Here is a 26,246-nt window from a genome sequence, read left to right on the forward strand (position 1 = left end):
AACCTACAATACACTTTGCAAAAAGGGCTCCCTTAGAGTACTAAGGATGTTTTCGGTGCTTAAAACCTTCCCATTTCATAACCAACCCCCTTACCCAGATCTCTAACATTTTTATTAGTTTTTGATTTGATAAAAAGTTTTACTTGGTTTTTGTTCGCTTTCTAACCTTTCCTTTGGATAAATAGAAGTGCAGTGGCGACTCGAATTGTATGATTTACTTTTGATTTAGTCAATAAATCTAAAGGTAACGAATACCCCGCTACAAATATAAATTTAATTAAATAAAGCAATTAAATGAAAAATCAGAAAATATAAAAAAACAAGGGCCATTAGATCTCCCTGATTTATTGAGGTGGCAAATCTGATGGTCACGAGCGCGCTATCCACCAAAGACCTGAGTCAAAGTGCCACACGCGTGGTAATCAAAACCAAGGGCCAATATTAAAATGTAGGGACCATATCAAATGGCTTGGGACTTGCCAACGCACCACCAGAGCCCTAGCTCCGGTCAACTTCTCCGGTGATCACCACCAAACTGGTCCAACCTCAACTTCATGAAAAATAAAAACCAAGGACCCTATTTCAAAGAGAAAATGCCCAAGAGCTTGAAACTGACCTCAATTTTCTCCAATTCCAAGTATATAAAAAGATACACGGAATTGAATTTGGAGGATCGTGAATTGAGCTGCTTCGATTTGACCTCAAAGAAACTCAATCTTGTTGCCTACATTGATAGGAGTTCAGCAAACCAAAAATACCAAAGAATAATGAAGAATAGAGAGAGAATCGAAGAGATGAAGTTTCTGAAATTTCACCTTCGAGTAGCTTAAATTCAGCTTGATCTTGATCTGGATTTGATTGATTCTTCCTCCTCTTGCTTGTAGTGATCAATTGAGATGGAAAGGGAAATGAATTCTTGGAGTTCGAACTTCAAAACAGAAAGTGAAATTCAAACTCTATTTCAATGAAATCCTCAAGAAATTCTATGGTGTGAGGGTCTGAGTTCTCTTGGCAAAGCTTGGGAAGGGTGTTCCTCGCATTTATGAAGCCATGAGCTTGTTTAAATAGGCAAGGGAATTAATTTTTGCACCACTTGAAATTTTGCCAAAATTGGAAACCAAGTTGCATGGATGCATGGGAAATTATTTGCGCCTAAGGAATGATGCAATCTATCTCTAATTCGTGTGCAATTGAGGCTGAAGTCATTACATGGAAGCATGCAAAGAGGAATGATTACTTGAATCCAAAACTTGCCAAAACCAATCCCCCAATGGAGCCATGCGCAAGTCCCTCAATTTCGATCAAATTAAGGTGATATTTGACTTTTTGGAAAGATGAGATCAAGGGGAACAACTTTCATGTTGAACACTTTTCTATTTGAAGCTTGGATCCTGATTAATTTTGAGGTGGAAATTTGGAAAATCAAACATATTTGAAAGTCAAATGTTCACTTCTTCCACCTTGAATAACCTTTTTTATGCACTTCAAATGGAAAAATTTCCTTCATCAAAGTTGTATAAATTTCAAACCTCTTAAATTTTATCATCAACTGGACCTCATTTGGATTTGGCATGAAGGAGTTATGCATTTCAGAAGTTGAGAAAAATCACTTGTTCAATGGTAATGGCCCAAAATGACGTATAATGTTTCCGCTTGGCACGTGCATTTTTAAGTTAAATTTGAACTTCTTATAAACATAAAAGTTGAAAAGGACATGTTGAATTTTATCATGGAATTTGAATGGATTTCATATCATATAAATTGAGCAAGTTAGGATCCTTGGAAGTTTACCTCCTAACTAGGGTTCAAACAAAATGACCTATAATATTTCATCATGAAAAATGACTTTCCAAGAAAAACTATCTCTTGACTTCAACATGAAAGTTGTTTGTAATGTCATAAGTAGTAAAGTTTATCTTGGAATAATTTTCATATGACAAAAATTGTAGGATATAGGGTCTAGGGAACCCCAGTTTTGACTAGTTGACTTTCTTTGGGCAACCATCATGAACCAACTTGCAAACTTGATATTATCTTGATGTTTGGGACTCATGGAGGATCGTATATGCCTAAGATTATTTATAATGAATTGTCCTTGAAATAATTGATCAAACTATGAAGAAACTTGCTGAGGAAGTCACATAAGATACCCAGATGAATTAGGGCTTCCAAGGTAAACAAGCTTCACAGCCTTGATGATTTCTTTATCAAAATGATAGGTGAAGACCATGGGATCCATATATGATGTTTAGAGCCAATTTAAACCATATATTGATTGATCTCCTTGCATTGAGGGTCTTAAACCCTATATATGAGCTTGATGAGGCATTGGTGGATGTACACACTATTTACAACAAAAACAAAGCTATGCATAGACATATTTTTGATATTTTGGTTATTAAATAAATAAAAACAAAGTATGATACCATCAAATGTGCTTGGTGATCTCTCCCAATGCAAACCCAATGAATGAGGGGTAAGGAGGATACCAAGGTGTTATCCCAAAGCTAATGCAAATTGAAATTCTGGTATCAAATATGAGATGTCGAAGGTAATTTCACGACACTAATATCTGAACAATACAAAAAGGATAAAAGATAAAAAAACAGTAATGCAAGAGACACAAGCAATTGTTAACCCAGTTCGGTGCAAACTCACCTACGTCTGGGGGCTACCAAGCCAGAAAGGAAATCCACTAAACAGAATCAGTTCAAAGACTCTCAGTAAACAACTTCAAGTTACAGTCTTTTCACCTAATCTCTACCCGTGTGACTTCTACCTAAGAACTCTTAGATATGAGATCTTACTCACTCCCCCTCAATCAGGGCAGTGATATAAAACAAGAATTACAATAAAAAAAGACACTTTTCAAAGACACATACTTGATCTTGCTTAAAAACTTCAATCAAGTAAACACACACTCATACTTCAAAGCTTAGAGTGGACAAATTACAACTCAAAAATCAGTCAAATTCAACCATCTATGGATGAATGAATGGCTTACAATTCACACAACCACACAAGACTCAAACCCTTATTCTCTCTCAATATTTCGTTCGTTATTTCTTGTGTATAAAACCAGGTTTTCCATGTCCTTTATATAGAAGCATTTGGCTGGGCTTGGACATCATAAAACCCTAAAACTATTTTCCATTCATATCTTCTCATGACAGCTGATTATATCTCGTTGGAAAATAAGTCAATATGGTTGTAATTACTGATTGAGAGCGCGATCAATCATCTCATCAATCAAACATAGATTAGCATAAAAAAATGAAATCACACAATACATAACATTCAGACTGAATGTTCTGTATACATATGTCATGACATCGGGTCTGACATCTTAGTAAAATCCTGCATATTCACATTTTAAACATCTTGTAGATACATGATATCTTATGTCAAGACAACAATTGTGACAACTTGTGAACACTCTAGGTTTTACCAAAATTGCTGCCAATACATAGAACCAACAAACTCCCCCTTTGGCAAATTTTGGCTAAAACATACATCAGACCATTTGTTCACAAGAGTACAAAAAAACACATATCAGAAGTTTAGCAGCAGAAGTAATAAACCACACATTTACTAGCTATCAGAGAAACTAGTAAACACATATTAAACACATATATGTGCTTCTTCTCCCCCTCAGTCTATTCAACACAGACATCTCCTGCAACAACACCTGTAACATGCATCTCCCCATCTAACATCTCCTTCAACATCACCTGTACTCCACAAAACATCCTTTTCAACATCATCTGTCATCTATTTATAGCCTAGCTACTTCATAGCACATATTAACTGCAGCTCTCTATAGCACATATTAACTGCAACTCTCCTTTAGCTACTTCTCCCCCTTTTTAGTCAAAATATACCAAAGAGACCAATGAGACAAAATAAATGTCTATTAGTCAAAGAGGATGTCACATAGAATGTTAAAACATATTGTCAGGTGTTATAGAACCACAAATATACACAGCTATATAAACTGAGATAAAAAGAATCCAGAGAAATCACAAAGAACCCAAGAAATTACATCAAGGCATCAAAATAAGACTGCCAAGAAAAACATCAAACATCAAGGCATCCAGAACAACACATCATCACAATAGTGGAACAATCTTCACCAACACTCAGTCAAAGGAACTAGCATCTTCATCAGCTTCAGACCCAGAACTGCCACTTGATTTATCTTGAGATTCAGACCTGTCAACTAGAGGTGTGGGCTTCTGTTTTCATGGCTTGACCAACATTTTCTCTATCACCTTTCTCCAAGCTATTAATCAGAACCTCTAGAGCTTCTTTCCTGGCTTTAGCTACCCTTATCCCAGTCTCCAACTCCTTACAAGTCTCTTTCAGTTCAGTAATCAGACCACCTTGAGAGGCTAGCTTCTTCACAACAGATGTCATGACAATGTCATTGACATGACTACCTTTAAATAATTTGTAATGAACTAACAAGGGAGGTTTTCATCTACTTGGAATATCACTTGTACTCAGAATTCCAGGTTGTTGGCTCAGGATTATCCTACAAATTATTAAGGGAAAAGCTATGGGCAGCTTCACTACATTTGTAAAAGCATGTTTGACAATTTGTTCAAACGTGAATCTACCATAATCAAAATTAAGCTTTGTTTCAATAGCAAATATGAGCCTTCACAATTAGTTTTCCAGCAGAGAGAAGCTTCTTGCTTGGCCACTCCTTGACCTGTCCAGCAGTTATTTCCCTACAGACTTCATTGTCTGTGGCCTCTAGTTCACCAGCACCTTCTGTTCCTCTTCCTAGGAACTTATTAATCACAGTTGAAGAAAACTTCACACACTTTCCTCTAACAAACACCTTACAAAACTCTTTGTTGTTCTTATCAGCAATGTCCTCAGAGATGTTCACCACAAATTCTTTAACAAGACCTTCAAAAAAATGAGATAACCCACTAACAGTTTTCATTAAACCAGCAGACTTAATCAGGTCCATGACCTCTTTAACCTCCACAACATCCTTTCCCAATTCTCTTTCCACAGCCACTCTCCTTTGGATTACAAATTTCCACTTTGCTGCACCATCTTCAAGAAGGAAGGAAATGTTATCCAAGTGTACAGCAGCAACCTTTGCAGGGGATTTTCTAATAGTTGACTTTTTGACCGGAGAGATGTCAGGGACATCGTTTTCAACATCTTCCTCTGAATCAGAACTTTCTCTTACCTTTCTCTTCTTTACCTCCACTTTACTCCAAGACTTTGAAGGGCCTACAGCAGTACCCTTCTTAGCAGTTTTGGCTGTCATCATCTCAGCCACAGACCTACCCTTTCTGGTCTTCATCCTCTTAGCAACACTTGGCTTCAAGTGATGAGGCAAGCTATCATCTTCATCACCTGAGCTCTCATCTTCCAAGTCAATCACCTTCTTAGCAGAGTCATGCTTCTTAGACTGAGAAGCATCTACATATCTCTTACTAGGCAAGGTTTGCCCTAAAGAGCATAATCCTTCAGCTGCTATATCTTTTTCAGACCTAGATGACTCATCATCTTTCTCATTGTGAGGTCCAACCTCAGGGTCCCTTCTCGATAGAGGAGTAGAAACTCCCTTTACTGAGTGTCCTTCATTCAGGATCCTCGTGACAAGATTTCTAATGACACGATCAGTATGATGCATGTCATCCTTAGAGGTAGGGTTATCAGAACTGTTACCTTGAGTATGTCGTGTAGTGGAGGATGGACCAGGAGCGTCGCCTGGGATGACTGATAGGGGAATCACTTCCAAAATGTCTTCATTAAGAAAATCCATAGAGGGTGTTCTAGCTTTGTGCGCAGGTTTAGGGTTTTTAGAACTAGAAGGTGAAGGATGTTGTGACATCTTGTTGAGCTTGTGAAAGGATTTCTGTTTCCCTAGCAGAGAAGGCGATGAAGTTTGAGGAAGGTGGAAATGTTTGAGCTGAGGTTGCGTGTGAAAATGCTATAGATGGAAGTTCCAATACTAGGTAATGATTTACCATAAATGGGGCACTTTCTTTTAAGTGGGCAGATAATATTTTTATTACCTTTTCCATTCCAAATTAATTGCTATAAATTCTTATAGATACAAATCCCTAATTTCCCTCTGAGACATTCAAATTGATTAGTATCCAAAGCCTTTGTAAATATATCAACTAATTAAATTTCAGTAGTAACATGCTCCAGGGCTATGATTTTCTCTTCCACTAGTTCTCTAATAAAATGATGACGAATATCAATGTGTTTTGTCCTGTTGTGCGGAATAGGATTCTTAGAAATATTTATAGCACTCAGGTTGTCACAGTACAATGTCATGACATCTTGCGTGACATTGTATTCAGTCAGCATCTCTTTCATCCAAACCATTTGAGAACGACTACTTCCCGCTGTTATGTATTCAGCTTCAGCAGTGGACAGGGACACACAATTTTGTTTCTTACTAAACCATGATATTAACTAGTTCCCCAAGAAGAAACATCCTCCTGATGTGCTTTTCCTATCATCATCACTTCCAGCCTAGTCAGCATCACAGTATCTAGTCAGCATAGATCCAGATCCATGAGTATACAACATCCCATAGTCATAGGTGCCATTGACATATTTCAGTATCCTTTTCACTTGGTTTATGTGACTGACTTTTGGTTCAGCTTGATATCTAGCACAAACACCTAGAGCAAAAGCAATGTCAGGTCTGCTTGCTGTGAGATATAGCAGACTTCCTATCATGCTTCTATAAAGACTTTGATCTACACTAACACCATTTTCATCTTTGGAGACTTTCAGATGTGTAGGAGCAGATGTCCTTTTATGAATTGCATTATCCATTCCAAACTTCTTAACAATGTTTTTCGCATATTTGCTTTTAGATAGAAAGATAGAATCTTCCATCTGCTTGACTTGTAGCCCAAGAAAATAGGTCAGCTCTCCAACAAAGCTCATTTCAAATTCAGACTGCATTTGTTTAACAAAATATTCGACCATCTGATCTGACATCCCACCAAACACAATATCATCCACATATATTTGAGCCACCATGAGTTTTCCTCCTTCATTCTTAACAAATAGGTTCTTGTCAATGCCTCCCTTCCTGTATCCATTGTTAGTGAGGAACACTGTGAGTCTATCATACCAAGCCCTAGAAGCTTGTTTCAAACCATAGAGGGCTTTCCTCAACTTGTACAAATTCTTTGGAAGATTTAAGGTTGTTCAACATATACTTCCTCATTTAAGTAGCCATTCAAGAAGGCACTTTTTACATCCATTTGGAACCGTTTAAACTTCAGAATACATGTCACTCCAAGAAATAGTCTAATGGACTCAAGGCGAGCTACAGGGGAAAAAGTTTCATCAAAGTCAACTCCTTCAACATGAATGTATCCCTGTGCTACTAATCTTGCTTTATTTTTAGTAACCACCCCTTGTTCATCAGATTTATTCTTGTACACCCACTTTGTTCAAATGACATTTATTCCTTCAGGTCTTGGAACCAGTTCCCATACTTCATTTCTCTTGAATTGTCCTAACTCTTCCTGCATGGCATTGATCGAGAACTCATCAGTCAAGGCTTCCTTGACACTCCTAGGCTTAATCTTGGAGACAAAACAACCATGTGAGATCACTTCCCTTGATCTAGTTGTGACCCCTTTATTTGGGTCTCCTATTATGAGATCTTTAGGACGATCCTTCTGAATTATAATAGAGGGTCCCTTATTAATTTTGTCAGCTTCAAGTTCAGCTTGAGTGAGTTCACTCTCATTACTTTTGTCTGGGAAATCAGCTGGGGAATCATTTAGGGATGTCTCAACATCGTCTGTGACATCAGTCTGCTGATCATCAACCACAACATTAATAGATTCCATCATTACTTTTGTTATGGAATTAAAGACTTTAAATGCTCTGCTGTTTGTTGAGTAGCCCAGAAATATTCCTTCATCACTCTTGGGATTCTACTTCATTCTTTGTTCACGATCAGTCAAGATATAACATTTACTACCAAACACATGGAAGTATTTGATTGTACGTCTTCTCCCTTTCTAGACTTCATATAAAGTAGTAGGAGTCTTTTTCTTCAAGGTTACTCTGTTGTGAACATAGCAGGTTGTGTTCATGGCTTCAGCCCAGAAGTGGTAGGGCAATTTCTTAGCACGAATCATAACTTTGGCTGATTCTTGGAGAGTTATATTTTTCCTTTCTACCACACCATTTTGATGAGGAGTAATGGGAGATGAGAACTCATGACTAATTCCTTCTGATGCACAGAATCCATCAAATTTGTTGTTCTCAAATTCCCTCCCATGATCACTTCTGATTTTGATAACCTGACTTTCTTTTTCTCTTTGAAGTCTTAGACAAAGATCCTTGAAGACTTCAAATACATCAGATTTTTCTCTTATAAAATTGACCCAGGTGTATCTGGAGAAGTCATCCACCACTACATAAGCATACTTCTTCCCACCAAGACTTTCCACCTGCATGGTTCCCATCAAGTCCATATGGAGGAGTTCCAGCACTTTGGAAGTGGTGTCATGTCTGAGCTTCTGATGTGACATCTTTGTCTATTTTCCAATCTGACACTCCCCACAAACTCTTCCTTCATCAATCTTCAAGTTGGGAATTCCTCTAACAGCTTAAACAAATATAATCCTCTTCATTCCTTTAAGATGCAGATGGCCCAATCTTTGATGCCATATCTTCACTTCTTATTCTTTGGCTAGAGTTCACATTGATGAATAACTAGTTTCTTGAGAACTCCACATATAGTAGTTGTCCTTAGACCTGACTCCTTTCATGATCACTTCATTTTATTTATTAGTAATCAGACATTCAGTTTTTGTGAAGTTTACAGTTAGACCTTTGTCACATAGTTGACTGATGCTTATTAGGTTTGCAGTCAGTCCCTTAACAAGTAGGACATTGTCAAGGTTAGGGACTCCAGGGCAGTTAAGCTTACCAATCCCCTTGATTTCACCCTTTGCTCCATCACCAAAGGTTACATAGCTGGTGGAATGAGGATGAAGGCCAGTTAGCAGGTTTTTGTTTCCAGTCATGTGTCTGGAGCACCCACTGTCAAAATACCAATCTTCTTTGGCTGAAACTCTGAAGGAAGTGTGAGCTATCAGGTTTGTAACACTAGTCTTAGGAACCCATTGTTTTCTGTTGACAGGTATGTGATGTTTGGGTCTAGGTTGCTGATGAGAAGGACTAGGATAGCCATACAACTTATAGCAGAATGGTTTTATGTGGCCAAATTTTCCACAGTAATGACATCTCCATCTTTGATGTTTCCCTTTCTGTTGTCTTCCTTTATGATGTTGTGACATATGATGTGACATATTTTGTTTGCTACCAGTGTGACTACACTCAGGTTTGGATTTTGGTTTGCTACCAGTGTGAGTGCACTCAGGTTTGGAATCATTGAACCCAATGCCAGACTTGTCTCCTGCCATTTGTCAAGTCTTGAGAATTTTGTCTAAGGTGTCAGATCCATTGTTTAGCATTCTGACATACTTTGTCATCTCATCCAGTTTGGAATTCAAGAACATTGCTTCAGTGTTTAACTTAGAGATGGTTTCCAAGTGTTCTACCTTCTCATTCTCTAGTTGTGTTATCACTTTCTTCTGACTTTCAAATTTTTGACACACTTCTTCACTTTTGTGACACAACTTTCTGTAGGTAATGGCTAACTCATCAAAGGTTACCTCATCATCACTTGAGTCTTCATCAGAACCCCTTCTTCTAGTCAAGGAAGTCGCAAGATGTGTAAACTCTTCTGTTTCACTTTCATCAGACCAAGTAGCAGCAAGACTCTTCTTCTGTTTCTTGAGGTAGGTTCCACATTCAACTCTAATGTGTCCATACCCATCACATTCATGGCCTTGAACTCTTTTTCCTTCTTTGGACTTTTCATCAGATCTTGTTCTTCTTCCAGCATTATTGGACTTACTGATGTCAGATGAGATGTTCTTGACATTAGACTTAGACCTTACATCCATCTTTTTCAAAAGTTTGTTGAATTGTCTTCCCAGTAATGCTACATCATTTGCCAGATCTTCATCAGTATCTTGACCACTTTCTTCCCCTTTCTCTTCAATGTTTGACATGAAGGTTATGCTTTTGACTTTCTTTTCATATCCACCACACATTCCCATCTCAAATGTTTGGAGGGATCCAATTAGCTCATCAACTCTCATATTGGAAATGTCTTGAGACTCTTTTATGGTTGTCACTTTCATGGCAAATCTCTTAGGAAGTGAGCTGAGTATTTTCCTCACTAGTTTTTCATATGACATCTTCTCACCCAGGGCTCCTGAGGCATTAGAAATTTCAAGGATATTCATATGTAATTCATGAATATTTTCATCTTCTTTCATCCTTAAATTTTCAAACTTGGTAGTGAGCAGCTGCAGTCTAGACATCTTCAATCTAGAGGTGCCTTCATGGGTGGTTTTGAGAATGTTCCAAGCATCTTTAGCCACCTCACAGTTTTTTACCAATCTGAAGATGTTCTTATCTACTCCATTGAATATAAAATTCAATGCTTTAGAGTTCCAAGGGCTAGATCATCCTCCTCCTTGGTCCATTGTTCCTTAGCCTTCTTATTAGTTGTAGCTTCTCCTTCCTTAGTAATAACTGGATGTTCCCAGTCTGTTAAAACAGCCTTCCAAGCTTTATTATCCAAAGATTTTAGGAAGGCTACCATTCGATGTTTCCAGTAGTCATAGTCGGATCCATCCAGAATAGGTGTTCTGTGAACAGATCCTCCGTCTCTATCGATAGTACTAGAAAGTAACGTCCCTAGATCTCACCCAGAATTAGAGCAGGATGTCTGCACTGATACCAATTGATATTCTGGTATCAGATATGAGATGTCGAAGGTAATGTCACGACACTAATATCTGAACAATACAAACAGGATAAAAGATAAAGAAGAGTAATGCAAGAGACACAAGCAATTGTTAACCGAGTTTGGTGCAAACTCACCTACGTCTGGGGGATACCAAGCCAGGAAGGAAATCCACTAAACAGAATCAGTTCAAAGACTCTCAGTAAACAACTTCAAGTTACAGTCTTTTCACCTAATCTCTACCCGTGTGACTTCTACCTAAGAACTCTTAGACATGAGATCCTACTCACTCCCCCTCAATCACAGCAGTGATATAAAACAAGAATTACAATGAAAAGAAGACACTCTTCAAAGACACATACTTGATCTTTCTTAAAAGTTTCAATCAAGTAAATACACACTCATGCTTCAAAGCTTAGAGTGGACAAATTACAACTCAAAAATCAGTCCAATTCAATCATTTATGGATGAATGAATGGCTTACAATTTACACAACCACACAAGACTCAAACCCTTATTCTCTCTCAATATTTCGTTCGTTATTTCTTGTGTATAAAACCAGGTTTTCAATGTTTTTTATATAGAAGCATTTGGCTGGGCTTGGACATCATAAAACCCTAAAACTATTTTCCATTCATATCTTCTCATGACAGTTGATTATATCTCGTTGGAAAATAAGTCAATCTGGTTATAATTACTGCTTGAGAGCGCGTTCAATCATCTCATCAATAAACATAGATTAGCATAAAAAAATGCAATCACACAATACATAACATTCAGACTGAACGTTCTGTATACAGATGTCATGACATCGGGTCTGACATCTCAGTAAAATCCTGCATATTCACATTTTAAACATCCTGCAGGTACATGTTATCTTATGTCAAGACAGCAGTTGTGACAACTTGTGGACACTCTAGGTTTTACCAAAATTGCTGCCAACACATAGAACCAACATAAATGATTGTAAGACCCCAATTTTGACCCTAAGATCCCTCATGTAAATTTCATCATAAGCATTAGCATTGGGATCATACCTTGGCATCCTCCTTACCCCTCTTTCATTGGGTTTGATTTTGGAGAGATCACCAAGCACTTTGTGATTGTATCATACTTATATTTTATCATTTCACTAACCAAAATACCAAAAATATGTCTTTGCATTTGTCTAACTCTTTTGTAGGAAGGGCATGATTCCATTGATTCATCAAGTTCACATCTAGGGTTTGAGACCCTCACGAACAAAGAGCACAACCAAGAATTGATTCAATAATGGTTATGAACATCATATATTAGTCCTAATTATCTCTACATGTTATATTGATCAAGTTTTCTTCAAGAGTTTGAGGGTGATTTGCCTTCGAAACCCTAGTTTGACTGGGTATCTTGAGTAAGTTCTCCAACAAGCTATCTCACCAATTGATCAAATTTATCAAGGTACACTTCAAAATTCATAATCTTATGCATATATGATCTACCATGAGCCAAGAAAGTTAAGATAATTGGAATTTAGCAAGTTGGTTGATGGTGGTTGGCCAGATGGATTCATCTGATCAAAATTGGGTCTCCCTAGACCCTATATCCTACACTTTTTACCATATGAAAATGATTCCAAAAGCAAACTTACTCTAAATAACATTCCAAACAACTTTCATGTTGAGACCTAGAGCTATTTTTTCTTGGAAAATCATTTTCTATGTTGAAACATTATAGGTCATTTAGTCTAAACCCTAATTTGAAAGTCAACTTCCCAAGGCCACAACTTTCTCAATTTTTATGAGATGAAAGATTTCCAAGTTGAAAAATCAAATTCAATGTGTCTACTTCAACTTTTATGTGTTTCGTGGGAGCTAATTCAACTTTTTTAAGCATGTGATATGAGGTTACATTATAGGTCACTTTTGACCTATACCATTGACCAAGTGATTTTTCCAAACTTCAAAAATACATAACTCTATCATTTCAAATCCAAATAACATGAAATTGGTGACCATTTTGAAGGTATTTGAAATAGTTACGACTTTGATACAAACACTTTTCTCATTTGAAGCTCATATAAAAAGTTAAGCAAGGTGGAACATTAAGACATATGGCTTGACACCGAAACTTTTTGATATGTCAAACATTTCCAAACTTCCACCTCAAATTTCTACAAGTTCCAAGCTCCAAATTAAAAAGTGTTAAACATGAAAGTTGTTCCTCTTGATCTCACCTTTCCCAAGTGCTCAAATTCACTCATTTTTGACAAGGAATGCATAGGTTGCGCATGGCATGAACATGGTGACATCACCATGCAAGGATCAAACTTCAAATCCAAATTCACACTTGTCTTGCAATCCAAGCTGAATTCATACTATCTAACATTCATTTGTGGACTTATGGAAATGATTTTATGGGCCTATGCACGCCCATGCACCCATGCATCATCAATGACCAAATTTGGAAAGTGATTTCAAGTGTGAAAATATCAATGGTTTCAGCTATAAATAGAGCCTCTCATGCTCAGCAATAGAGAGACATTCGCTCCATCTTTGATCCCCCATCTCAAACCCTCACTTTGCAAAGGATAAACCTGAGAAATTCATTTGAATTTGAGGTTGAATTTCCACTGTTTTGAAATCCAAATCTCCTAGAATCCACAGCCTTGTAAGCATCCAATGCTTCTTCTGCAAGCAAGTGGAGTAAGATCAAGAACAAGCAAGACCTCCATTGAAGGTATTTTCCAGAAATTTTGATTTCTTCGATTCTCTCAAATTCTTGCTCAATTCTATTGATTCTTTGGTTGTCTGAAGTCTTACCAATGTAGGCAAGAAGATTGAGTTGCTTTGAGGCCAAATCGAAATAACTCAGTTCATGTACCTCAAATTTCAAATCCATGTATCTCTCAATATACTTGGATTTAGAGTGAATTAAGGCCAGTGTAAGACCCTAATTTTGACCCTAAGATCCCTCATGGCATCATATCATTTTCTCATTACATTGCATCAAGGATCATAACATGTGTGGCTCCTTAACCTTAGGGTTAGGACTTGTGTGAGTTGGTTTGAGACCACAAAGCATGCTTGTATTGTTTATCATTGCTTTTCTTATTTTGATTACTAACCAAAATCACAAAAAATATCACTAACTCTTTTTGTTTTGAAGCTCCAGTAATCATGTGATCCCCTGCTCCTAAGAGGTTCATATGCTCAATGAAGTGGCTAGATGAAGATGAAAACAAGCATGAAAATGGTCCACGAGGTTCCTAATCATCATATATGTCCCTCAAGTATCTCAATTTTCCAATTTGATCAAGATAACCAAAAGGGCTTGAGGATTGTTTCTCAAGGAAACCCTAATTCAACTGTGCATTGATTGTGCCTTGATCATGAAGCAACCTCAAACTATGATCAAATTCAATCAAGGGATGTTCTTTAATTCATTATTTTATGCATATATGAGCCTATGTGAGTATCCTTAATCATTCATTCATCAAGATTTGAAGTTTGGCCTTGAGAAGTTGACCAGTCAAGTCATCTGACCAAACTGAGATCCACTGAGACACAACTTTTGATATGTTTGTCAAATGAAGATGACCCCAAGAGAAAAAATGTTATTAAGAACCATATAAACAACTTTATTGTTCATCAAAAATACATTTGGAACTTGTAAGGTCATCATTCATTTCAAAACATTATAGGTCATTTTGACTGAAACCCTAATTTTGGGTCAACTTCTCAAGGACCTAACTTCTTCATTTTTTATGATTTTCAGGTGAGACAAATTGCATTGAAAATCTTACGATGTCTACTTCAAGTCTTATGTTGGACAAAATTTCATTATCCTAAAATAAACACATGTGATAATACAATACATTATAGGTCACTTTGGACCAAAACCATTGAATTTGAAAAATGTCGAACTTCAAGTGCCCATAACTTTCTCATTAAAATCCAAATGGTTCAAAATTTAAGTCTAAATTGATCATCTTGAAACTATCTACAACTTTTATATTAGAGGTTTTTCCATTTAAGGTTTGCATCATTGAAACAACAGGGCGTGAAGTTGATCACTTTTGGTAAAAATATTTAAAGGAAACCTAGACATGTTTTATACCTCAAACTTCAAGGCCAGTTTTCACAAATTTCCAAACTCCAAATAGATTTTTGCCCAACATAGATTTTGTTCCTTATGTCAAGAGCTTTCCAACCATTACTCACATGATCATGTTTGGATTTTCCATCTGGGACTTTCGAAGAGATGAAGGTTTATGTTCAATTATGCAATTCACTTTGTAACTTGAAATGCAAGCTAATGCCAGGCCAATTACATGTCCAAAACATCTCCAAATGATCTCAGCTTACAAATCCATAAACTTTTGGACCTCACATGCGCCAGTACAGGCCCATGCATGGAGGACCCAATCTTCATGCACACGAGCATTTCATTGCCTTGCCTTCAGCTCAGCTATAAATAGAGGGCCTTGCTCATTCAAATTTCAACCTCAAGGTGATCTGAAACTCTGCTGGATTCAAAACCTAACCTCACTCAAAGGAATTTCACTTTTCATTTCTCAATTTCAAGCTTGAATTTCAACACAATCAGTTGATCTTCAAGTCTTAATTCCTTAGCCTTGCATCCATATTACATCTCCTGATCAAATTGGAATCAAAAGCTTGAAGGAATCGTGTTGTTCAAAGTTGCTCTTCAAAGGTATAACACCAAATTGTTTTGATCTGAAGTTTGCTATACAATGTGAATTTTTCTAGTTTGAACTATTTTCTGAAGTCCTCGAGCAATAGGCAGGCTAGTGGTGGTCTTGATTTCATGATTTGAGCCATTTCAGTTTGTGTACCTTGATTTTCAAGCTCAGATTTCTCACTAAATAGAAATATTAAGGACAATCCAAGGATACAGGGGTGATGTACATCACCCCAGCTTCATTTTGGTACCGTAGTATTTCATTTTTGTTGAGGTTCAAAAACCTGCGCGTGGTGGCCGGAATTTGTTCTCTGGTCGGAGAAGATGGTGGTTTCCACCACCATCCCCACGTGGATGCTTCCAGCGCCCTTGGATCTGTTTGAAATGTTATAATCCTAGCCGTTGTTCTTGTTGACTTGTTTTAAATGCTTATGTTGCGTGCTTGACTTTGGAACATGGTACACCAGCGCCTCTGAGCCATTGGATAACGCCACGTAAATTAATGAAACAGATCTAAGCGATCCTGATTTTTCCTATTTTCTATTTTCTGTTTTAATTCCTTTTAATTTCAAAAATTCATAACTATTTTATTTGAAGTCACAAAAATATGAGACCAATGGCAAAAAAATTCTTGAAAAATCTAGTCTCATACTCTAATTTTTAATTATTTTTATGACTTCATTTAATATTTTTTGTGAATTATTTTGTTTTTAATAGTTTTTAATTCATTTTAAATACTTTTTGATATCTTAAAATTCCAAAAATATTTTCTTAACACATATGGATCATGATAAGTCTATGAAAAATAGTCTCATTAGTTTCTTAATTGATTTGAGATTTATTTGAGATTTTAATTCATTTGTGTTATTTTTCATTGTTTTTAATTGATTTTTAATAGTTTCTGATTTCAAAAAATGTTGAAATTTTTTGTCAAACCTTGTTTGACCATGTTAGGCCTATGATGATTCAATTGAACTTGTTGAAGTTGATTTGAATTGAATTTGAGGTTTGACCATATTTTGTCCATTTTAATTTTGCATTTATTTTAATTCCAAAAAATACAAAAAAAATATGTTTGACTTGTTGACTTCTAATCTTCATTTCTCTTCTGTTTTACATTGGTTGATGATGATTTGATTCACATTTGATCATTGTGTTTTGATATTTCATTTGAATTCTCCCTATATTCATTTCATCTTCATCTCATTTCTTCTTTTTTATTTTGGCCAATGAGTTAATGTCTTATGGTTGGTCTTGACATATGAGAGCTTTCACCTTCTTTGATCCAAATCAAACTCTACTTGATCCCAGATCAAGTGAGTTGCTTTGTGTCCAAGATAGGTTGCTTCTTGGTCAAGCAAAAAACCTAAAGTCCATACAAGGCCTTTCTTCTTTTATTTTGGCATGGCAAGTTGTAGGAGCTTGGCTTACTAGTCATGATCTCTAACTTGTGTTTATTTGCCTATAGTTTTATTGACTGACCTCAGATAGGTGTGACTACTACATTAGTCCACTTACGATTGCTTAACATAGCGCTAAATTATCTTATGACACACTAACATAACCATTAATTACCAACTTTAATTTAAGCATTTAATTCTTGCAATTTACTTTAATGCAATTTACTTTCTTGCTCATTTATTCATATTGATTTTCATTTTGCTCACTTGAGCACATATTTTATGTTTATATCATTTTCCTTTTGCTCATTTGAGCTCATTATTGTATATAAATATATTGTTGCTTTGTGATTGTTTTGTCTTTGTTTGTGTGAACCCAATGCAAAAAAGGAGAAAGGACTTAGAATTAGGACCTTACCTATGCTTAAAGGAGTTCAAGAGCAACTAGGCCTCATGCCTTTAGAATGCTAAATTGTTGAAGAGCAACTAGGCCTCATGCCTTTAGAATGCTAAATCTTAAAGTTGACTTTAAAGGACCCCTAATTTAACTTATTCTTTGTCCATTCCTCTTATTGTGTTGTGAACTTTTTGATGTTTGTTTTTGTGTGATAGGGATTCCATCTTGAGATAGTAAGAAGGACCATCGTCATGAGTAGCCAAGTTAAGAGAGACAAGCCAAATAGAGATCCTAGGTGCTTGAATGTATATTTGTTTTGATTGCTTGTGGCTTGCTAAGTCCAAAGGAAAGGAGCATCTTTAATCATCTCTATAATTTCAAGAAAAGGAACTCCAAGGGTTTTATCTCTTCTCTCATCTTTCTATGCTTTAGGATTAGCCCTTCTCGTCTTCTTTCCACTCTAACCCAAGCCAAACTCATTTTGTGCAAACTTTGACTTTGTTTCAAACTAGAAACCTAGGCCTTATGCCTTTGACTTTTCAAAACTCTTTTCATTAATACTCATTGTAAATAAACCTTAATTCAACTTTGACTTCATTTTTGTAAATAAATCTAACTTGTAAATACAACTCATTTCAAATTGATTTTGTGGTTCCAATGGCCACCTTTGTTAAACCATTTTTTCATAAACCTTAGTCATAGGTTTGAGTTATCATAGTGGTTGATGTAAACCTCACCTTATCCTTAGTGATTGGACTATAAGTCTTCCATACTTATTATAGGGTTAACCCCTCCCTAGTATGTTGAAGCTTTTCTCACATGGTGGATTGTTGGTTTAGGTTGAGTTTTCTCCCTTTGATAATAAAAGACCTTAAGGCTTTTGATCAAATCAATTCACCAATCTCTGTGATTTTTACCCCGAACTACGAGGTTTTGATCCTACCTTTATGATGGTACGTAGGCAATGGGTTCATCCATTCAAACAACAAAATTGTAAATATAATGTATATTCTCTTCTCATCCCTTCAATCTTGTTTGCACAAATATTTTCACAAATACCAACCTACAACACACATTTGCAAAAAGGGCTCCCTTAGAGTACTAAGGATGTTTTGGGTACTTAAAACCTTCCCATTTCATAACCAACCCCCTTACCTAGATCTCTGATATTTTTATTAGTTTTTGATTTGATAAAACTTCTTACTTGGTTTTTGTTCGCTTTTTAACCTTTCCTTTGGATAACTAAAAGTGCGGTGGCGACTCGAATTGTATTTTTAGTTTTGATTTAGTCAATAAATCTAAAGGTAACGAATACCCCGCTACAGCCAGATTCGAGCTCAGTGTCATTTTTACTTTGAAATCATGTCCTTGTTTTTAATTTTGGTGATGGGTGAAGGTGGACCAGTCTGGTGAGGTCCACCGGAAAAGAAGACCGGAGCTACAACTCCGACCATGCGCTGGCATGTCTCACAGCCACAGGATCCTCTTGTTTTGTTCTAATCACGATCGTCCCTTTTCAATACCAATGTTGTGGTGCGTTGACTCATGTCCATCGTGGATAGTGCGTTTCTGGCCACTTGATCATCCACCTCAATTAATGAGGGAGATCAAGTGATCCACATTTTTTCTGATATTTTAATTTTCATTTTAATTGCATTATTTTTCAACAATTCATATTAAATTCAAAATTAATCCAAAAAATATGGGACTTTCACCAAAAAATTTCAAATATTTTTCATGAATTAATTGATTTTGCATTTGTTTTTAATTGTTTAAAAATATTTTTAAATGTCCAAAAATTATGAAATTTTTTCTCCAAGATCCTTTGACCTTGTTTGACCTATAATAAATCTCATGGCCATTCCTTTGGTGTTTTGATGAGATTTTAGGAATTGGACAAACCATATTTAATTTAAATGCACTTTTTAGTATTTTGAATTTGAATAAATGTCAAATAAATTTGTTGACCAATTGTGATGACTTGTTTATGTTTGACTCTTGTTTTTGTGCCTTGGTAAAGGTTGATTTTACTTTGTCAAATTAATATCATTGGATTTAGTGGATTGATGGAATGTACATTCCATCTCCCAAAATGAATGGATGATATTAATTTGGCAAAAATCCTCCTTTGACCAATTTGTGTTTTGATCCATTACCCTCCCACTTCATCTTAGTACCTTTCTTCATTCATTCATTCCGTTCGGCCTATGACATCTCAAAGTCCTAATGCTAGTTGATTGAAAAATTGACATGAGTATGGATGAGATTAGGCCACACCTTTTGCATATTCTTTTTTTGTGTGGTATGTTTCATGAGCATAGTTCATTATATTATGTCTCTAACATGCATTAACACCAAAATTCTATTTCCCAACCTCAAATAGTTGTGACTTCTACATAAGTCCAATTACGATTGCTTAACATAGCGCTAAATTGGTGACATAAAAGGCATAAGCATTCTAGTTAGTGAGATTGTAAGTCTCCCCTCTTTCATGGTATTGTGTGGAAACTTGGTTTTCTTTCCTTCCTTTGGAAGATATTTTGGCTCAAGGATTCATGCTTGTGATAAGTGGGTTGAGTGTTCTCCAAAGAATGTCTTAATATGAAAAGCAAAAGCAAAACAATACTAACTTCTAACCAATTAACTACTAACTTTTAATTTAAAGTTTTACTTTAATGCAATTTACTTTTAGCACTCTATTTCATTTGCCATTGTTCATATCATTCTAATTGTTTATGTTAATGCAATTTTGACTTTGTCCATTTGGACCATATTGTGTGATATATTTTGTTTGTGTATACTTTGCTTGTTTGTGTGGTCTTTGGCCATTGGATGGATTGTTGGCTTGATCTTGGACTAATGGACTTAGAATATAGGCAACCTTCCTATGCTAAAGGACTTGGCCAATGCCAACTTGATGAGAAATCAAGTGCTTGCAATTTGAAATTCATCTGATACATCTTTGAAGACCTCTCTAAGTTTATCTACAACATGATCATTGTGAAGCTGTTATTTTGAACCAGTGACTTGTGGAATTCATCTGTTACATGGGCTATTTTGCAGAAGATCATGGAATGGATAAGCTTGGATGTGGCCATCTTTATTTGATGCCTTGCTCTTCAAGATAATATAATTGTGCATTTGTGTGTTGCTTGATTCTAAAAGTCCAAGGGAATTTTGGGTTTCTATTGACATTCTTGTCTATTGGATTGCTACCCATTCGGTCAGACCTTTTCAACTCTAAACTTTTAATTTTGTACATAGGATAGTCTCTTAATCTCCTCCCCATTTCTTTAATTTCAAAATATCTCCCTCCATTTTTCAAAATGTTCTTTGTGTGAACTACTTTTGTTCTAAACTTTGACCACTTTTGCAAAAAAAATAGAAACATTGGCCTTATGCCATTGCATTTTCAAACTTCTTTTCTTAAATCAAACTTGTAAATAGACTTAACTATATTTGACTTAAACTTTCAAAAAAGCCAAAAAGAACTAACTCATTCAAACCATTTTTAGCCTTTGTGCCTTTCAAACATAATTTTGGTTAAAAGTAATGCGTCCACTTTGAAATTTGTATCACGAACTACGAGGTTTTGATCCCTTATTTTTATGTTGGTACGTAGGCACAAGACCGAAGGTCTTGTCAAACACAAAAATATAATTAATGAATTCTTTTCTCATTCCCCCAATTCTATTTATTTGTAAACATCACTTTATACCAAGTACATATGCACACAAAAAGGGCTCCCAAGGAGTACCTACGACACTTTGGGTGCTAACACCTTCCCTCTGTGTAACTAACCCCCTTACTTGTGATCTCTGACTTTTAATTAGTTTTGATTTGAAAACTTCTTACTTTTGGGTTTTGTTCGTACTTTTTCCCTTTTCCCTTGGAAACAATAAAAGCACGGTGACGACTCTTGTTATTTGATCTCTAGCTTGTCAATAGCTTGATGATCATGAATTTCCCGCTACAAAAGGGAAAAAGCCTCCAGTGGGTTTAGCCTACTTTTTGTGTGAATATATTTGTATATATGTATGTGTGATATAATCTGCTTATTGTGCTTGGTGATCTCTGAGTGGTGAGATAAGTTCTAACCCGAACTAGAGTGCAATTAAGATAGGAGGATGGTATAGTGATGTTTGACTTGTGTGGAGTAGTCCTTAACAAGTTGGCTTGAGATCCATCTGCTCGGTGGAGACTCCTTTGGATTTGGAAATGTCACACAAGTATTTATGGTTAGGCATTACTATTTCTAGTTGGGTCCGAGAATCTGAGGACCTTAGAACATTTAACCCATCTTGGCCTATTTAGGACGTAGTGTAGAAATTGTTCAAGTGTAAACTTGATAACAGTTGTTACGCGATACTACACTGAGACGAGTTTCTCTTGAGAATATTATGGGTCGATGAGTCAATCATCTTAACCTGTAATATCTGATAGATGGAATTAAGACTCTGGAAACTTTTTAGAACATGATCTATAGGTTTTTATCCTTAGTTCACTCCTTTGGGATGGTTCTTACCCAAACTCCATGCTCTTGACTTGCAACAAACCCTTGATTCTTGGTTGATCCAATCAAGTCTTGTAAATATCAGTGGAACTTGGGTATTGATAAGGTGTAAACCATAATCCACAAAAATGGATGATTGATCTTGACAATGACCTCATTCATCCCTTGACCTTTGTTTGTTTGCCTTGTGTGTGATCCCTTATTTGTGATTGTTGCATTCATGCATTCATGCACATCATAACATTCATCATACGAAAATTTCAAGGAACTAAGGTGTCATTTGCAAATATATTCAGACCATGGATTGTGGACGAAGGAACACTAAGAAGTACAGTTTCAGATGTCCCGACTTGAAAGAGTTAAGGAACCTAGCATCTTTTATATTAGATCCCTTGGACCTCAAACAACGTCATGGGAAGCTTCTGTCTATCTTGTCTGCTGATGTGGTTGAAGGACTCTTAAGTGTGTTAGTGCAGTTATATGATTCTCTCTACCATTGTTTCACTTTCCCAAATTTTTATCTTGTGCCTACCTTGGAGGAGTATTCTCATCTTTTGTTGATACCTGTTTCTAGTAGAGTGCCTGTTAGTGGATTGGAGGAGATTCCCCGATCTAGTATTATTGTTGAAGCTCTTCACTTGAAGAAGTATGAGATAGAGGCTCATTGGGTGAAGAAAGGAGGATTGTTTGGGTCGCCATCTGATTTCATCATCAAGGAAGCTACTACTTTTGCTCAAGCTGGTAGTGTGGACACTTTTGAAGCCATCTTTGTATTGCTCACCTATGGATTAGCTTTGTTCCCTAACATTGACAGTTTTGTTGATGTTAACGCCATTAGACTTTTCTTGATTGGGAATCCTGTGCCTACTTTGTTGGGTGATATGTATTTCTCTTTGCATCTAAGGAATTCTATGGGTGGTGGAACTATTGTCTGTTGCATTCCTCTTCTGTACAAGTGGTTTATTTCTCACTTGCCTCAGACACCTGCTTTTGTGGAGAACAAATAATGTCTAAGGTGGTCTCAGAGACTTATGTCTCTCACTAATGAAGATATAGTTTGGTATGATCCGTCTTTGAGCAGTTTGAAGATTATTGATGGTTGTGGTGAATTCTCTAATGTGCCTCTCATTGGTACACAAGGAGGAATTAACTACAACCCTACTTTGGCTCATCATCAACTTGGGTTCCCCTTGAGAGACAAACCTAATAACATGTTGTTAGAAGGTCTTTTCTATCAAGAGGGTAAAGATTCCCAACATTTGAAGCAGAAGATTGTGCATGCTTGGCATAATGTGCATAGGAAAGGAAGATTCGAGCTTGGTCCGTGCAATGGTGTAGCTTTGGAAGCTTACACTCTTTGGGTGAAGAAGAGAGCTATGGAGTTGAAGATGCCTTATCCTTATGAAAGACCTATGTCTATGGTTATGGTTGAGACATTAACTCTCCCTAACCAAGATGTAGAGGAGTTGGAAGACGCGCTCGCCAAGATGAAGCAAGAGAAGGATATGTGGGAAGAGCATTTCCGTGCTTTGAGCAAGAAGCATGAAGAGTTAGAATTGAAGTCTAAGGAAAAAGACGCACTTATCGAGCTACATGAAGACCGAGTGACAAAGAGACAGAGAGAGGCAAAGGTTTCATCTTCTAGCATGTCTCAGCCTTCCGTTGCTTGGAAGAAGATTATTGATCAGCTTGTCCTCAAGAAGACTCAGATGGAGGCTTCTTTTGAGACCGAGATCCGTCGCATTCGAAGGAAGTACGTTCCTTCAGCTAGATCTTCCGACAGTGTTGTTAGGGATCCTTAGGATGACTAGTCTCCTTTTCTCTTGTATTTTTCATTTGGTTTCTGGAATTGTACTCAGTGTAATGCTTCCAATTTATATCAAAAGAGATTTTTGGTCATATCAAATTATTGCAATTGCCATTTAAATATTATATATTTGCAAATGATATAGTAAGTTCCTTGAAAATAAAAATAATCAAGCATTGCATTTCATGCATCATTTGCATAAGCAGGTTTTTTCCAAATGTCTGATTGGTGTTTCTTCTGTGCTTTAGCCAAGCTGACTCACCGGTACAATACTCGATCCAATCATCAGAAAATCATGGAACATTTGAAGAAAGAGAACAGAGAGCTGAAGGACGAGATCGCCTGCCTGACTGCCATGATGGAGTCAGTTCTTGCTACTCAGAATCAAGCTTCTCCAACACCCGTAACTCCTCCCGCAAAGAGTGTTACTTCAGAGGTGACTACCTCTACCATGCCTACTGCTACTGCCCAATTTGCGTCGAATATGCCTGCCGGATTCCCGTGGGTAATGCCGCCCAACTTTGTGCCTGAAGGCTTTGCGCCTACCTTTGCTTCCATGCTGGCATCTAGCCCGGTCATGTTCATGCCACCTCCCGTTGTGCACACTTTGCCTCGCGTAGAGGGTACCATCTATCATTCTGAGCTGTCTGAGGGTCCGGATGTTTATGAGAAGATGGACGAGATGAAAGATCAGTTTCTTGAGTTGCGCAAGGAATTAAAGACGTTGAGAGGTAAAGATTTGTTTGGGAAGAGTGCTGCCGAGTTGTGTTTGGTGCCCAATGTCAAAATCCCGGTGAAGTTCAAAGTGCCTGACTTTGAAAAATATAAGGGGAACTCTTGTCCACTCAGTCATCTTGTGATGTGTGCCCGCAAGATGTCTACTCAGACCGACAATGATCAATTGCTTATTCACTACTTCCAAGACAGCCTGACTGGTGATGCACTCCGTTGGTACATGGGATTGGATAGTGCAAGCATCTGCACTTTCAACGACTTGGGAGAGGCTTTTGTGAAGTAATACAAGTATAATGTGGACATGGCGCCAGATAGAGACCAACTGAGGTCTATGTCTCAGAAGGACAAAGAGACATTCAAAGAGTATGCGCAACTATGGAGGGAGTTGGCTGCCCAAATCACTCCTCCTTTGGAGGAAAAGGAGATAACAAAGATCTTCTTGAGAACCCTGAGTTCATTTTATTATGAATGCATGATCGCTAGTGCCCCCAGTGATTTTACTGAAATGGTAAATATGGGGATGATACTTGAGGAAGGAGTCTGAGAGGGACGTTTGTCAAGAGATGAGGCGTCAACAAGCAAGAGATATGGTAGCAACTTTAGTAAGAAGAAGGATAGTGAGACCAATGCAATAATCAGTGGGAGGCAGAGGAGGCCTCAAATCAAAAGAAATCCACCACCCCGTCAACATCATCATCATCAAGTGTCATCAGTAATTCCAATATTTTCTAATCAACAAGAAACACCAATTCAACAACAACAACAACATCAACGTCAACAACAACAACTGCAACAAAGAACGAACACCTATAACAACAATACCAACAACAATCATCATCAGTATAACTTTGAGAGAGAGAAGGTCTCTTTTGACCCGATTCCTATGTCGTATGCAGAGCTATATCCCTCACTAGTTCTCAAGAACTTAATTCAACCGAGGAACCCATCGCAGATTCCAGAACCACTTCCTTGGTGGTATAAACCTAAACTCCGTTGTGCTTTTCATCAATGAGCACCCGAACACGATATTGAAAACTGCTATCCATTGAAGTATGAGGTTCAAAAGCTTATGAAGAGTGGTATGGTGTCCTTTGAGGACCGCGCACCAAATGTAAAAGCAAACCCTTTGCCCGCTCATGGGAACTCTTCAGTGAATATGGTGGACAGTTGTCCTGGAGAATTCAAGGTTTTTGACGTCTGGTTTATCCGAAGATCTTTGGTGCAAATGCATAAGGATATGTGTATGGTGAGTGACTATGAACATGACCATGATGGTTGTGTTGTTTGTAGTGTGAACCCAAAAGGGTGTGATGTAGTGAAAAGAGACATCCAACGTCTGATGGATGAAGGCATGATTCAAATTCTTCAATCTCGTCGTGTAGATGAAGAAGTCAATGTCATAGTGCCCGTTTTCAAGAAACAAGAGCGGTTGGTAATCCAATATGATAGAAGTAACAATAATAATGTCAGTCAAAGATCAGTATCGCCGTTGGTAATACGGTTAGTGGGCCCAGTCCCGTATTCATCTGATAAGGCTGTGCAGACCAGTACAATGATACAATGATAAAGGATGGTCAAGAGGTCCCGTTACCTACGGCTAGTTCAGTAGTGAGCATTGCCGATGTAACGAAGGTGACCCGCATTGGTCGACTGTTTAGGCCAGTGTTCCCAGAAAACAAAGGAGAAACGATTGTTGGTAAGAAGATGGAGGTGCCTAATATAGATCCGATTGGTTGTTCAAAAGATAAGTCTGGTGAATCCAGCATCTTGAAAGCCAATGATGATGACGAGGTACTCCGATTGATTAAAAGGAGTGAGTTTAATGTGGTTGAGCAGTTGCTCCAAACCCCCTCAAAAATCTCAGTGTTGTCTCT

The sequence above is a fragment of the Lathyrus oleraceus genome, chromosome 3 (assembly GCF_024323335.1).
Source record: "Lathyrus oleraceus cultivar Zhongwan6 chromosome 3, CAAS_Psat_ZW6_1.0, whole genome shotgun sequence".
NCBI lineage: Eukaryota > Viridiplantae > Streptophyta > Magnoliopsida > Fabales > Fabaceae > Lathyrus > Lathyrus oleraceus.